The 14,712-nt window shown below is 40.1% G+C and overlaps 1 long non-coding RNA gene across 1 annotated transcript; it reads right to left on the reverse strand.

Annotated features, from left to right (window-relative positions):
* Window positions 1-3,414: 3,414 nt before the first annotated feature.
* LOC138443243 (uncharacterized) lies at window positions 3,415-14,223 on the reverse strand. Its single transcript, XR_011258038.1, has 4 exons — window positions 12,946-14,223; window positions 12,100-12,286; window positions 11,789-11,923; window positions 3,415-4,012 (listed from the first exon to the last, which is right to left on the reverse strand). It is a non-coding gene; the product is annotated as an uncharacterized lncRNA (long non-coding RNA).
* Between the last annotated feature and the right edge of the window lie 489 nt (window positions 14,224-14,712).

Raw genomic sequence — 14,712 nt, forward strand, 5'->3', positions numbered from 1 at the left:
CACACATTCAAAGGCTTTGGCATAGTCAATAAAGCAGAAATAGATGGTTTTCTGGAACTCTCTTGCTTTTTCGATGATCCAGCAGATGTTGGCAATTTGGACGAGGTTCGTGACATTGTACAGGAGGCAGGGACCAAGACCATCCCCAAGAAAAAGAAATGCAAAAAGGCAAAATGGTTGTCTGAGGAGGCCTTACAAATAGCTGTGAATAGAAGAGAAGTGAAAGGCAAAGGAGAAAAGGAAAGATATACCCATTTGAATCCAGAGTTCTAAAGAATAGCAAGGAGAGATAAGACAGTCTTCCTCAATGATCAGTGCAAAGAAATAGAGGAAAACAGTAGAATGGGAAAGACTAGAGATCTCTTCAAGAAAATTACAGATACCAAGGGAACATTTCATGCAAAGATGGGCTCAATAAAGGACAGAAATGGTATGGACCTAACAGAAGCAGAAGCTATTAAGAATAGGTGGCAAAAATACACAGAAGGACTGTACAAAAAAGATCTTCACGATGCAGATAATCACGATGGTGTGATCACTTACCTAGAGCCAGACATCCTGGAATGTGAAGTTAAGTGGCCCTTAGAAAGCATCACTACAAGCAAAGCTAGTGGAGATGATGGAGTTCCAGTTGAGATATTTCAAATCCTAAAAGATGATGCTGTGAAAGTGCTGCACCCAATATGCCAGCAAATTTGGAAAACTCAGCATTGGCCACAGGACTGGAGAAGGTCAGTTTTCATTCCAATCCCTAAGAAAGGCTAATGCCAAAGAATGTTCAAACTACCACACAATTGCACTCACATGCTAGCAAAGTAATGCTCAAAATCCTCCAAGCCAGGCTTCAGCAATATGTGAACCGCGAACTTCCAGATGTTCAAGCTGGTTTTAGAAAAGGCAGAGGAACCAGAGATCAAATTGCCAACATCTGCTGGATCATCGAAAAAGCAAGAGAGTTCCAGAAAATCATCTATTTCTGCTTTATTGACTATGCCAAAGCCTTTGACTGTGTGAACCATAACAAACTGTGGCAAATTCAAGAATTGGGAACACCAGACCACCTGACTTGCCTGTTGAGAAATCTGTATGCAGGTCAGGAAGCAATAGTTAAAACTGGATTTGAAACAACATACTGGTTCAAAATAGGGAAACGAGTACGTCAAGGCTGTATATTGTCACCTTGCTTATTTAACTTATACGCAGAGTACATCATGAGAATCGCTGGGCTGGATGAAGCACAAGCTAGATCAAGATTGCTGGGAGAAATATCAATGACCTCAGATATGCAGATGACACCACCCTTATGGCAGAAAGTGAAGAAGAACGAAAAAGCCTCTTGATGAAAGTGAAAGGGAAGTCCTACATCTGAATAATTTGAGTATTAAAGATTTAGGTAAATAGCAAAGAGATTGAACTATTTCTCCAAAGCTGAGAGGAACATTCTAGAGTGAAAACCAGAATATGTATTTCAGATATTTCACTTCTGTTTCAGCTTGGACAAGTTAAAATAGGTTCTTGTTTTCTAAAATAGGTACTTATTTCCTCCTCGAATCCATTACTGGTTATTTCTTGTTGAAGGTGTTCTCTCCTTCATACCCGAGTTCTCTCGTGGGCAGTGTGACAGGGTTTGCTGGATTCACGCCACATCTTCCTCATCAGATACATACGTGAGGGCAGAGCTCATGACTCATTCTTTCTATCTGTCCCCTACAATTTCTTGAACTGGCAGCACCCAAATAAACAAGATCAGCAAAATCTGATCATTTTAGAACTTGATGAAAAACATGGATATCCATTATACCATTCTTACTGCTTTGGTGTATAATTGGAAATTTTCATAATAAAAAAAATTTTTAAAGACATCCAAGAAACTTCTGCTTCAAGATAGCTGACCAAGTACAAGTGTTTACGTCCTTCCCTCTGTATCCCAGTAAAATGTCAGCAGCAGGGCTTAATTTTCAATTAAACTAAGGAGGGTTAAGCTTCAAAGGCCCCCATTTACACACGCTCTTTCCAAGGTCCTGGAAGGTGCCTTAGCAATATGTTCGTGTGTTTGTGCTTTTTCTCCTCTATCACAGTTCTCCTTGTGTCTGGTAGTATTAGAGTGGTTGGAGTAATTTTGAGGTTCCAGTTAAAGGGAAGTTAAGTTTGAGATACAAGTTGTTAGAATTGAGTGGGAGGATATTTACATGATTCACAATCACTTCCGTGAGTAGTATTTTATTGTTAACCATCGCTGTAGAAGAATAGCTTCCAGCCATCTGCCTCCAGCCCACTGTCTGCTCTCCCAGGTTTGTAACACCAAGGTGCAGAGCCAGAGGCTGTGTGGCAATATGAACACAGCCTATGTCATCCGTACCAGAAGTGTGTATGGAGCAAGAAGCTAGTTTGTGGGAAATTATTCCAAATTTTATAATTCCTATAAATGAAACCTAATAGAAGCATCCCCAAATGTGACTACAATCTTTAAAAAAATGACAAGTTGTCAAGCTGGGAAAAAAAACTATCAGCAATAAAATTTTTTTTTGATCAACCATACTTAGAAAGAGTGAATGATCTGTTCAGTTGATACAAATATGATAAAACAACTGTCACATGCCAAAAAAAAGAAAAGAGCATCTACGCAAAAAGTGTAAGGAAAAAGTACTATAGAAATCATATCAGGTGGTAAAATAATACACCTATGATGCTGTTTCTTGGATTTTGTGATATTTGTTGATTTTATGTTAGCATTCCAAAATGTGTAATTTGTTGTGGTTCTTTTCTCATTCTAAATAAATACTTTCATACTTAAATTGTATTCACATTTTGTATTTTTTCTCTTACACAGGGACAGAAAAATTCATCTCCCATAAGACATGGATCCCTGAAATCATAACTGGGGACTTCAACATCCCTCTCTCAGCAAATGATAGAACTAAAAATCATAAAATGAGCAAAGATATAGAAGACCTAAACAGTACAATCAAGCAATAGGATCTAAATGACATTTATAGAACACTCTACCCACAACAGCAGAATGCACATGTTTTTTCTTCAAGCACCAATAATAGACCAAATGCTAGGTCAGAAAACAAATGTGAACACATTTAAGGATTGATGTAAGTATGTTCTCTGACCTTTATGGAATTGAATTAAAAAGCAATGAAAGGCAACAGGGAATTTTGCAAATACTTGGAGATTAAACAGCACACTTTAATCATACCTGGTTTGAATTCCCTGGCAGTCCATTGGTTAGGACTCCACTGTCACTGCCGAGGGCTTGGGTGTAATCCTTAGTTGGGGAATTAAGATCCCACAAGGCACCCCGAAACACACACACACACACACACACACACACACACACCCCTTGTCAAAGAAGATCCAAAGAAAATTTTAAAACATAAACAGAAAATAAAAAACCACAGAACTGAATGAAAACAAAAATACAGCATATCAAAATTTCTGGGTTACAGCTAAAGTAGTACTAAGAAGGTAATTTACACATTAAATATCACTCAGAACAATGTGTCATATTACATTAGGAAAGTCTCATATCAATAACCTCAGGATGTTAGGAAAAAAGAAAGAGCAGAAATCAATGACATTGGAAAACAAAACAAGAAATGCAACAAAATCCTAGTTAAAAGAGTGCAAAATAATAAGGGAGAAGACATAAATCGTCAGTATCAGTAATGAAACGGCTTATCATTATAATTTCTGCAGTCTTTAATAAGGGAATATCACAAACTTATAGTTCAACAGTTTAGAATAGACCAATTCTACAAACTACCAAAGCTCTAACAAGATGAAATACAGTAGTCCTATAACCATTAAAGAAATTGAACTTGTCCCTGCAATTCCCTGGAAAAAGAAATGGAGAAGACTTCTCTGGCGGTCCAGTAGTTAAGAATCCGCCTGCCAACGCAGGGGACAGAGGTTCGATCCCTGGTCCAGGAAGATTGCACGTGTGTGGAGCAGCCAAGCCCGTGGGCCAGAGCTGCTGAAGCCTGTGAGCCCTGGAGCCTGTGCCCTGCAAGGAGAGGAACCACAGCAGTGAGGAGCCCGCACAGCGCAGTGACGAGAGGCCCCTGCTCACTGCAGCTAAAGCCCGGGGCCAACAAGTGTTCATAGAAGGGAATGCATCCACGAATGTTAAGAATGGGAGAGTGTTGCATCAGCTTGTGAGAGGGAGAAAGACTGCAGTGAAGGATCACGGCAGAGGTAGTTGCTAGTACTTTCTGGAGAAGTCTAGCAAAGATACAGGTTAGCTAGTCATAGTTACAGGCACAAATGGAAAATGGAGCACTGTCAACACTAGTGTTTCCCAACCATTTTTTTCCCCCACCCATTTTTGTGTCATGGCACATGTGGGAAATAATAGTATGTGTAAGGGATGGTTTTAAGAAAGGAATTCTCAGATCACCAAATTTCATGACTTTCTTTCTAAAGGCATCCTGGCTTATACATACTGGTTCTTTGTCAACTCCATTATCACAATAGCTCTCCCACCACTTTACCAAAGAGAAACAAGCATTTCTCAGAGATTCACAGCCCTGAATGCCAAGCAAAAGAATAATTTAACGTTTATTAATGCTCTGTTAATGTCCCCAGTCTGTCTCATGACGACATTGATTTCTAACAAATTTTACTTTTTGTGCTAGTAATTTTTCTTTAATCAATAAGAATAATTTTAAAACATATTACCTTATGCTTATAAAAATAAAAGTATAAGAAATAATTAAATTTGTTTCTGGCAGAGAAATATGATAGAATTATTAGTGATTTTCAGACACTTCCACTTCTGGATAAGATGAAGTCACAAGTGCCAGGCACACCCCCAAGCGTTAAACAACCCCAAGCTGGGAAAAATACATGAAGCGATGGTTTTGTCTTTTTGTTTGTTTTGAGGCGCTGGACGCCTGGCGGTAGAGAACAATGAGCCCTGAAAGGCAGGAAGCAAGCACCTTCGATGTTTCTCTCGGTCTAGATGGCAAATATCAGAGGAGGCTCCTGGCCAAAAGCCAACAAAGTACTGAGGTTCTTAGTGCAACAGGTCACAAGAAATGTAATCCCTCCCGCAATCATGTGAGTGAGCCTGGAAGTGGATCTGCTCCCATCAAGCCTTCAGATACTACCACAGCCCTGGCTAACAGCTTCACAGAAAGACCCTGAATAATAGTGAAAGTGAAAGCCCATCAGTTGTGTCTGACTCTTTGAGACCCTATAGACTATACAGTCCATGGGATTCTCCAGCCAGAATACTGGAGTGGGTAGCCTTTCCCTTCTCCAGGGGATCTTCCCAACCCAGGGACTAAACCAAGGTCTCCCACATTGCAGTCAGATTCTTCGCCAGCTGAGCCACGAGGGAAGCCCCCTGAGTCATTGGCAGTCAACTAATTCATAAACCATGCTCAACTTCCTGACTTCTTTCTATAGAAACTGTGAAATAATAGCTATTGTTTTTAGCTGCTAATCTTAGAGTAATTTGTTACACAGCAATAGATCAATTCAGGAAGACCAACCCCAAAAGAGATGGGATCAATTTCATTTCTAACACTGGTGGAATTTGTCAAAGAGCAAGCTTAAACTTCTTTATCACATAACTAATTACACATTTTAATTCTTTTCCTTCTATTTCTTGTACCTGTTTCAACTTTTCATTCATGATAGAATAAACTGCCCTTTTTCTAAGCTGCATCTATTCTTTAAAAAGTTTTCCAACTAAAGTGATTAAATATAATAAAGTAAGCAGCCAGAGATACTTGCTTTTCTATCTAATGATAGGAAAAAAAAAAAAAAACAAAACACTCCATCTGGGTAGAATTTGATAATTAGCCATATCCAATTCCTGGACATCTGGCTTTAAAATGAAACTGAACATATAGTAATGTTTGTTTCCCAGGGCATTCTTTTTACTGAAAATGCAACTTATTGTTTTGGTTTTTAAAAGGATAACATCAATGCACTTTAACATATCAAGTTAACAAAGATTTGTCTCAGTTTCGTGTTATATATTTATTATAGAAAATTTGTAAAATACAGAAAATTACAAGAAGGAAAAAAAAAACCTCACCATCCAAGATAACTGTTCACATTTTTATGAAAATCTTTTCAGATTTGGCTTTAAAAATAAAAGGAATTTCAGAATAACACTATTTTCCCTCAACAACAAATTTTCATTAAGGACACAATATTTTAATGGATGAAATTTAATGAAGAATGTCAAACCATTTATTCCACTGAAATTCATATCCGTTTTCTCATACAGTTTAAAGTGTGGCTTATGACAATGGATATTTTAGCCCTGACGATCAGTCTGAGTAGCTCAGGAAAATATCTCCTAAGGCTAGAGCAGCCCTGGCAGCATATTGAGGGCAGCACATATGTCTGCACCCTCTCTCCCTTCACGCTGCCTCTGCTGCTACAGAATCTGTGTGTGGAGGGGGCGGCTTGTGGCCTTGCACTTGAATCCTTAATGAACTGGAACCAACTCAAAGAAGTGCCACAGAACTGATTGTTAAATTTCAGGAGTTTTGTGAGCTAGCTCTAAAAGTCATTATTAAAAATTAAAGGATGTAAGCTTTCAATTAAATAAATTCTATTCAAAGCTAAGGTCATAAATACATACAAGTCATCATTTTTAATCATTTATGTTTTGCTAGTGCCTGTGCAAAATCACAGCAGATGGTGACTGCAGCCATGAAATTAAAAGACGCTTACCCCTTGGAAGGAAAGTTATGAGCAACCTAGATAGCATATTCAAGAGCAGAGACATTACTTTGCCAACAAAGGTCCGTCTAGTCAAGGCTATGGTTTTTCCAGTGGTCATGTATGGATGTGAGAGTTGGACTGTGAAGAAAGCTGAGCACTGAAGAATTGATGCTTTTGAACTGTGGTGTTGGAGAAGACTCTTGAGAGTCCCTTGGACTGCAAGGAGGTCCAACCAGTACATTCTGAAGGAGATCAGTCCTGGGTGTTCTTTGGAAGGACTGATGCTGAAGCTGAAACTCCAGTCCTTTGGCCACCTCATGTGAAGAGTTGACTCATTGGAAAAGACTCTGATGCTGGGAGGGATTGGGAGCAGGAGGAGAAGGGGACAACAGAGGATGAGCTGGCTGGATGGCATCACGGACTCGATGGACGTGAGTCTGAGTGAACTCCGGGAGCTGGTGATGGACAGGGAGGCCTGGCGTGCTGCGATTGATGGGGTCGCAAAGAGTCAGACACGACTGAGCGACTGAACTGAACTGAACTGTGTTCCTGATGCTGTTTCTATCTACTGCATCTACACTGTGGAAATAGGCTATAATGGTGGCTGGAGGACGTCTCTTCATCCAGCGTTTTCACCTTGGTAGTTTGGAATCCTTCAAGGTGAGAGTATTTAAACCATGGAAATAGAAGAAAGCTCCAAATTTGGGTTCACATATGTTTGTTGATTGTATAGTAACAGAGAAAACGTTAACAATGTAGAATAAAATTTTTTAAATGTGTCTATAACTGTTATATTGTGACCAGCACAAAGTTCAAGGAACTCTTCCTCCAGTACTCAAGAACTATCAAATTAATCCAAGTCACTCAGATCCTTGATTAATGAGTCAAGATCCAACACATATCTCTGTTGTTTCACTTTCATCTCAATCATTACTGTTAATGAAAATATCAGCCAAGATTCTTGCAAAACTACATTTGTTTATTATTTACAATGGTATGTTGGCTACAGATAAGAAAGGGAAAGTCGCTCAGTTATGTTCAACTCTTTGCAACCCCATGGACTATACAGTCCATGCAATTCTCTAGGCCAGACTACTGGAGTGGGTAGCCTATCCCTTCTCCAGCAGATCTTCCTGACCCAGGAATCAAACCAGGGTCTCTTGCATTGCAGGCAGATTCTTTACCAAGTGAGCTACTAGGGAAGCCTACAGATACCAAAGTTCAGCAAAAAATCAGTGAAACATTTGATGGAAATCAACTGGCTATATGGAATTGACACTAAAGAATGATGTGAATTTTATTAGTATTTGAAAACTATGTGTTCTATACCCTTTATATCAGTAGAGTTTAAACTAAATCTGCATGTGTGTTAATATGTGTGCTTCACAAAGCTGGCTGTTAATCATTTACTAATACACTACTGATCAGATCGAATGCTTCCCTTTGCCCTACTCACCATAGCCTCTAGCAGATCCCTTTCAGCTACGCACAGACTGATAAATAGGGAAAGAAGTGAAGGAAAAGAGCTGGTGGAAAGCAGAAAATGGAGGAAGAAAAAGAAGAGAAAGAAAGGAAAAAGAAAGTTCTCCCTGTCTTGTCTTTCATCATCAGTCAGCAGCTCTCTACAAGATAAGAGACAAACCATTGCACAACTATTATGACCTGGAGTCACAAATATTCATGGAGTTAGCTGGTGACCTTACTTTTAGAGAGCTAAGGAGCCAGCAGTTTCCAGCAACAGTGAACATGCTGAACCTCGGTGAGAGGTCATTTTAGGTTTTTTTGCTCGTTTTTCACATTTAAAAAATAAAGGTATAATTTATATACAGTAAAAGTCACCATAGAGTACCGTTCTATGAGTTTTGATAAATGCATACAGTCACACAACTACCACTGCAATGAAGACATAGGACATTTCCATCATCTCCCCAAAGTCACTTGAGCCTGTTTGTGACCAACTCTTCTCCCCATCTCTAGCCACTTTCCTATCCTCTTGTTTTGTTTTCCAGAACGACACTGAGACGGACTCATACAGCATGTAGCCTTTTGAGGCTAGCTACTTTCACTTAACATAGTGTATTAGAGAGCAGAGTTGGGTTCACAACAAAATTAAGAGGACGGTACAGAGATTTGCCATATATCCCCAAGTACTCCCTGCATGAATCACCTTGCCCATTATCAGCATCACTCATGAAAATGTTATACAAGTTTGTTACCAAGTACGAACCTACAGTGACACAGCACAGTCACCGAGAGTTCACATTTATCTTGGGGTTCATTCTTGGTGGTGTACATTCTGTGGGTTTGGACAAATATATGGTGACACACAGCCGTAATTAGGATATCAGACGGAGCATTTTCACTGACATTAGTGCTTTGCCTACACCTCCACCATGGGCTGTCCTGGTGGCTTAAATGGTAAAGAATTTGCCTGTAATGTGGGAGACCTGGGTTTGACCCCTGAGTTGGGCAGATACCCTGGAGGAGGAATTGGCTACCCACTCCAGTGTTCATACCTGGAGAATTCCATGGACAGAAGAACCAAACAGGCTATACAGTCCATGGAGTCAAAAAGACTCAGATGTGACTGAGTGTCTAACACACACACACACACACACACACACACACACACACACCTTCACCGCCCCTCAAGAAACAAGGATGTTTCTCCATAGAGTTGCCTCTCCAGAATGTCACATCGCTAGAATTACATAGCATGAAGCTCTTCCAGATTGTCTTCTCTTACTTCAGTTCAGTTCAGTGGCTCAGTTGTGTCCGACTCTTCGCAACCCGTGAACCGCAGCACGCCAGGCCTCCCTGTCCATCAGCGACTGCTGAGTCTACCCAAACCCATGTCCACTGAGTCGGTGATGCCACCCAGCCATCTCATCTCTTACTTAGTTATGGCCATAATGTTTCCTTCATGTCTTTCAATGATTTGGTAGTTCATTTCTTTTAGTGCTAAATAGTGGGAGAAGGCAATGGCAAACCACTCCAGTACTCTTGCCTGGAAAATCCCATGGACGGAGGAGCCTGGTGGGCTGCAGTCCATGGGGTCGCTACCAGTCAGACACGACTGAGCAACTTCACTTTCACTTTTCACTTTCACGCTTTGGAGAAGGAAATGGCAACCCACTCCAGTGTTCTTCCTGGAGAATCCCAGGAACGGGGGAGCCTGGTGGCCTGCCGTCTATGGGGTTGCACAGAGTCGGACACAACAGAAGCGACTTAGCAGCAGCAGCTGAATAGTATTCTGTTATATGAATTATTACAGTTAATTTATTCATTCATTTACTGAAGTACCTCTTGGTTGCTTCCAAGTTTTGGCAACTATGAATAGAACTGCTATAAACATCTGTGTATAGGTTTTTCCATGGATTTAAGTTTTCAACTCCGTTGAGTAAATACCAACATGATTGATGGATTGTATAGTAAAAGTATGTTTAGTTTTGTAGGAAACTGCCAAACTGTCTTCCAAAGTGGCTGTACCATTTTGTATTCCCATCAAGAATGAATGAGACTTCCGATTGTTCCACATCCTTACCAGAATTTGGGGTTGTCAGTGTTCCAGATTTAGTCCTTCTAATAGCTATATGGTGGCACTTGTATCTTTTGTTTTTAAGTTTAGAGAATTCTTTACACATTCTGGATACAAATCTTTTAATTGATGTGCATTTTACAAATATTTTCTCCCAGTCTGTATCTTGTATTTTCATTTTAACAGTCTCTTTTGAAGAGAAGTTTAACATTTTGAAGTCTAAATGATCAGTTGTTGGTTTTTTTAAATAAAATATGCTTTTCGTGCTCTATCTAAAAAAACTTGCTGGTGAAAAGACAGCCTTCAGAATGGGAGAAAATAATAGCAAATGAAGCAACTCACAAAGAATTAATCTCAAAAATATACAAGCAACTCCTGCAGCTCAATTCCAGAAAAATAAACGACCCAATCAAAAAATGGGCCAAAGAACTAAATAGACATTTCTCCAAAGAAGACATACAGATGGCAATCAAACACATGAAAAGATGCTCAACATCACTCATTATCAGAGAAATGCAAATCAAAACCACAATGAGGTACCATTTCACGCCAGTCAGAATGGCTGCTATCAAAAAGTCTACAAACAATAAATGCTGGAGAGGGTGTGGAGAAAAGGGAGCCCTCTTACACTGTTGGTGGGAATGCAAACTAGTACAGCTACTATGGAGAACAGTGTGGAGATTCCTTAAAAATCTGGGAATAGAACTGCCATATGACCCAGCAATCCCACTGCTGGGCATACATAACAAGGAAACCAGAATGGAAAGAGACACATGTACCCCAGTGTTCATCGCAGCACTGTTTATAATAGCCAGGACATGGAAGCAACCTAGATGTCCATCGGCAGATGAATGGATAAGAAAGCTGTGGTACATATACACAATGGAGTACTACTCAGCCATTAAAAAGAATACATTTGAATCAGTTCTAATGAGGTGGATGAAACTGGAGCCGATTATACAGAGTGAAGTAAGCCAGAAAGAAAAACACCAATACAGTATACTAATACATATATATGGAATTTAGAAAGATGGTAGCCATGACCCTATATGTGAGACAGCAAAAGAGACACAGATGTATAGAACAGTCTTTTGGGAGAGGGAGAGGGTGTGATGATTTGGGAGAATGACACTGAAACATGTATATTATCATATGTGAGAGGGATCGCCAGTCCAGGTTTGATGCATGAGGCAGGGCGCTCAGGGCTGATGCACTGGGATGACCCTGAGGGATGGGATGGGGAGGGAGGTGGGAGAGGGGTTCAGGATGGGGACACAGGTACACCCATGGCTGATTCATGTCAATGTGTGGCAAAAACCACCACAATAGTGTAGAGTAATTAGCCTCCAATTAAAATAAATTAATTTAAAAAAAATAAAAAAACTTGCCTCACTCAAGGTCACAACATGTTTCTCCTATGAATTCTTCTAGAAGTTTTATAGTTTGTAAGTTGTATAATACATTTATGTCTGCCATCTATTTTTGCATATAGGACAAGAGAAGAGTAGTTTCCTTTTTTGTTATTGTCATTTGACATGGATGTTGTAAATTACTCACTAGTTCCAGGGTTTAGTCAATCCCTGAGGCAAGAAGCTTGGAGAAAGGCTCAGGTCTAGTCTTGTTCCATCTTGAACTGGAGGGAATGGGAAGGCAGGCAGATGCTAAGGATGAGAGGCATTGTTTCCTTCCAGTCTAGTTGCAGGAATAAAAGGCTTTAAGAAAATTATTAAAGCAAGAAAAATCTTCTATAACAGGACTCTTTCCTCCTACACTAGTTCACCCTCCCCACTTTTAATGATTTGGCAGTTTATTTCTTTTAGTGCTGAATACTAAACTAACACACACACACACAACCAGGTGTTACTAACCTAGTATTCTGAGGCAGAAGACAGATCAGTTATCTTTGTCAAATCATTTTATCCTGGGACATAGAATGGAGGCCACTTTAAAATACAACAGCTTCATCTCTTCTTTTGTGTGCTATTTCATTTCCCAAGTAATAGGTGTTTTTCCTTTTTAACAGAATTTTCTTTGACCTCATCCTTTAAATTGTACCTGCAACCAAACAGTATGTGAGTACAAAGGTGAGCACATATTAATTAATTCTAAAACTGATTCCGTTCATTGAACGTTTCACTTTTCTCAAATGCTTACTATAGTTTATTGTTTATGTTTCAAACCCCTTTACTGATCCATGCTGTCTCAGTAAAACATTGAGAGCATAGCATTACATTAATTTCCACAGCAACTAATATCATAAACCCCAGATTATGGCTTTGTTACTAAATGTAGCAGATGGGAGATGGAGCTGAGAAAAACAAAGCTCCCTTCAAAACATGGTGTTTTAAAAACAGTTATTAAAAGTGATGGATGAGGGAGTATAGCAGTAGCTTCAAAGCAACTTGCATAATCTTTACCTAAATTTCTTACTTACTTCTAAGAAATGTGCTTAGGGCCAAAATCTTATTTCGCAGATTAGCTCACAGGAGTTACATACGAATGAAGTAGGACATTTTGGCAAAATCTCACCATAAGGAATTACTCAGATATATTGTTTCTATGGGTGTTACCCATAAATCGCTATCACAAACTGGCTTTTCAGGTATTAAACAGAGAAGATGATGGACTTGCCTTTAGTAAAAGAACAAAGTGGCCCCTTGGGGTAGCAGAATTTAATGTGTTTCTTGCTGAGTTTGGAGAAACACAACGCTTACCATTTGTTCCTGCTGGAGGAGGCAGAGAGTTGTAGGCAAGGAGAAGACGGGTGAGGGCTCCATTACTTAGAACCATCAGATCCTGATGCTAGAATCTAGGAAAAGCAGTCCTAGAGAGCGTGGAGCTAAAACCAAGAAAACATGTCAGATCTCGGATGAACTGTCGTCCTGAACTGAAAAACTTGCAGAGGGGAGGATGGCAGCGAGGTGTAGTCTCCACTTCTGCCTCGCTAGCCCCTTGACTGAAAGCCTCTAGATTCAGGGGACCAAAGACTTCTGGGTCCCTAAGGTCCCCAGGGAACCGCATGGGTGGGGTTATGCCAAGCAGCCTGTGACTCAAACTACCAGAGTGATAGCTGGACAAAGTGATTCTGAAAATCAAGGCAAATAACCTAAATAATTCTGTTCAAACATATAGCTGGCTAATGCAAAAGTGATCTTTTTTGGCTTATCTTACATAACAATAAAAGTTACTTACATCATTTGGTAGGTATAGATGAGAATTAAAATACTTGTTTGAAAAAATGTATTAATATGGTTGCTGTTGCTGCTGCTGCTAAGTCGCTTCAGTCGTGTCCGACTCTGTGCGACCCCAGAGGTGGCAGCCCACCAGGCTCCCCCGTCCCTGGGATTCTCCAGGCAAGAACACTGGAGTGGGTTGCCATCTCCTTCTCCAAAGCATGAAAGTGAAAAGGGAAAGTGAAGTTGCTCAGTCGTGTCCGACTCTTAGCGACCCCATGGACTGCAGCCCACCAGGCTCCTCTGCCCATGGGATTTTCCAGGCAAGAGTAATATGGTTGAAGCTGTTAGAATATAATTATCCACAGCATTTAATAAGACCAGATGACAATGTCTAAAAGACAGACTCTGGTGGCAAAATTATAAAGTGTGAAATCTACAAATACCTTAATCTCAGGGTTAACAGTCAAAATGTTGACTTCCTCCAGTGGGTTGTTAGGAAGCATGTAATATTCTGTGTCAAATGGGGCTCTTTGAGGCAAGTGGCGGCTCGAATATAGCCAGAATCCCACAACATCTTTCTTTAATTTTCTATCTTTAGTTTATTAAGCTGAAATCGGTGTCGAAGCAAGGTTTTTCTAATTAATATTATTCTAATCAATATGAAAAGAGTTTATAATTCGTGGTCTCACAGAGCTCCTGCTGATGCAAATTCCATCTTGTCATTCCACTGTGTGAGCTTTGCACTGGGCAAAGCTTCAAAGAGCTGGCAAGAAAATGAAGGGCATGCCCCAAAGAATGTCCTGCTTCAGTGTCCACAGAGGACAAATTCTTCAGTGGAGCATACCAGCTGCCCCATGAAGGCAGCAGCACGGAGCTCCCACCAGCGAGCCTAGAACCCACACTGCACAGCGTGAGGCTGCACTGGGGACTCATGAAAGCTCGCAGAACTACTGCCAGGTTCCCATGGCAAAGACAAGTCGAATCGCTTTACATTAGAAAGAGACGTTCATATATATGTATATAACTTAAATTTGGATTTTATTGTGAAGATAGACTAGAGTTTTAAGATTAGTACTATCTTAATTTAAATATCTATAAAATGAGCTTCTTCCTTTGTGCATTCAATGACTCTAGCTTATTTTCCCAAAGTACATCACACAGTCAGACATTCCCAGCAAGCTAAGAATAGGAACAAGCTGTTAGTAAGAGGGAGTGATAGATGAAAACTAGCCCTGCCAAGACTGAATGATTATAAATGATCCTGAGTTTAAAAAGGCAGAGATTCCCGCCTCCTCCCATTCCACT

Source organism: Ovis canadensis, chromosome 7 (assembly GCF_042477335.2).
Source record: "Ovis canadensis isolate MfBH-ARS-UI-01 breed Bighorn chromosome 7, ARS-UI_OviCan_v2, whole genome shotgun sequence".
In the NCBI taxonomy this organism is placed as follows: domain Eukaryota; kingdom Metazoa; phylum Chordata; class Mammalia; order Artiodactyla; family Bovidae; genus Ovis; species Ovis canadensis.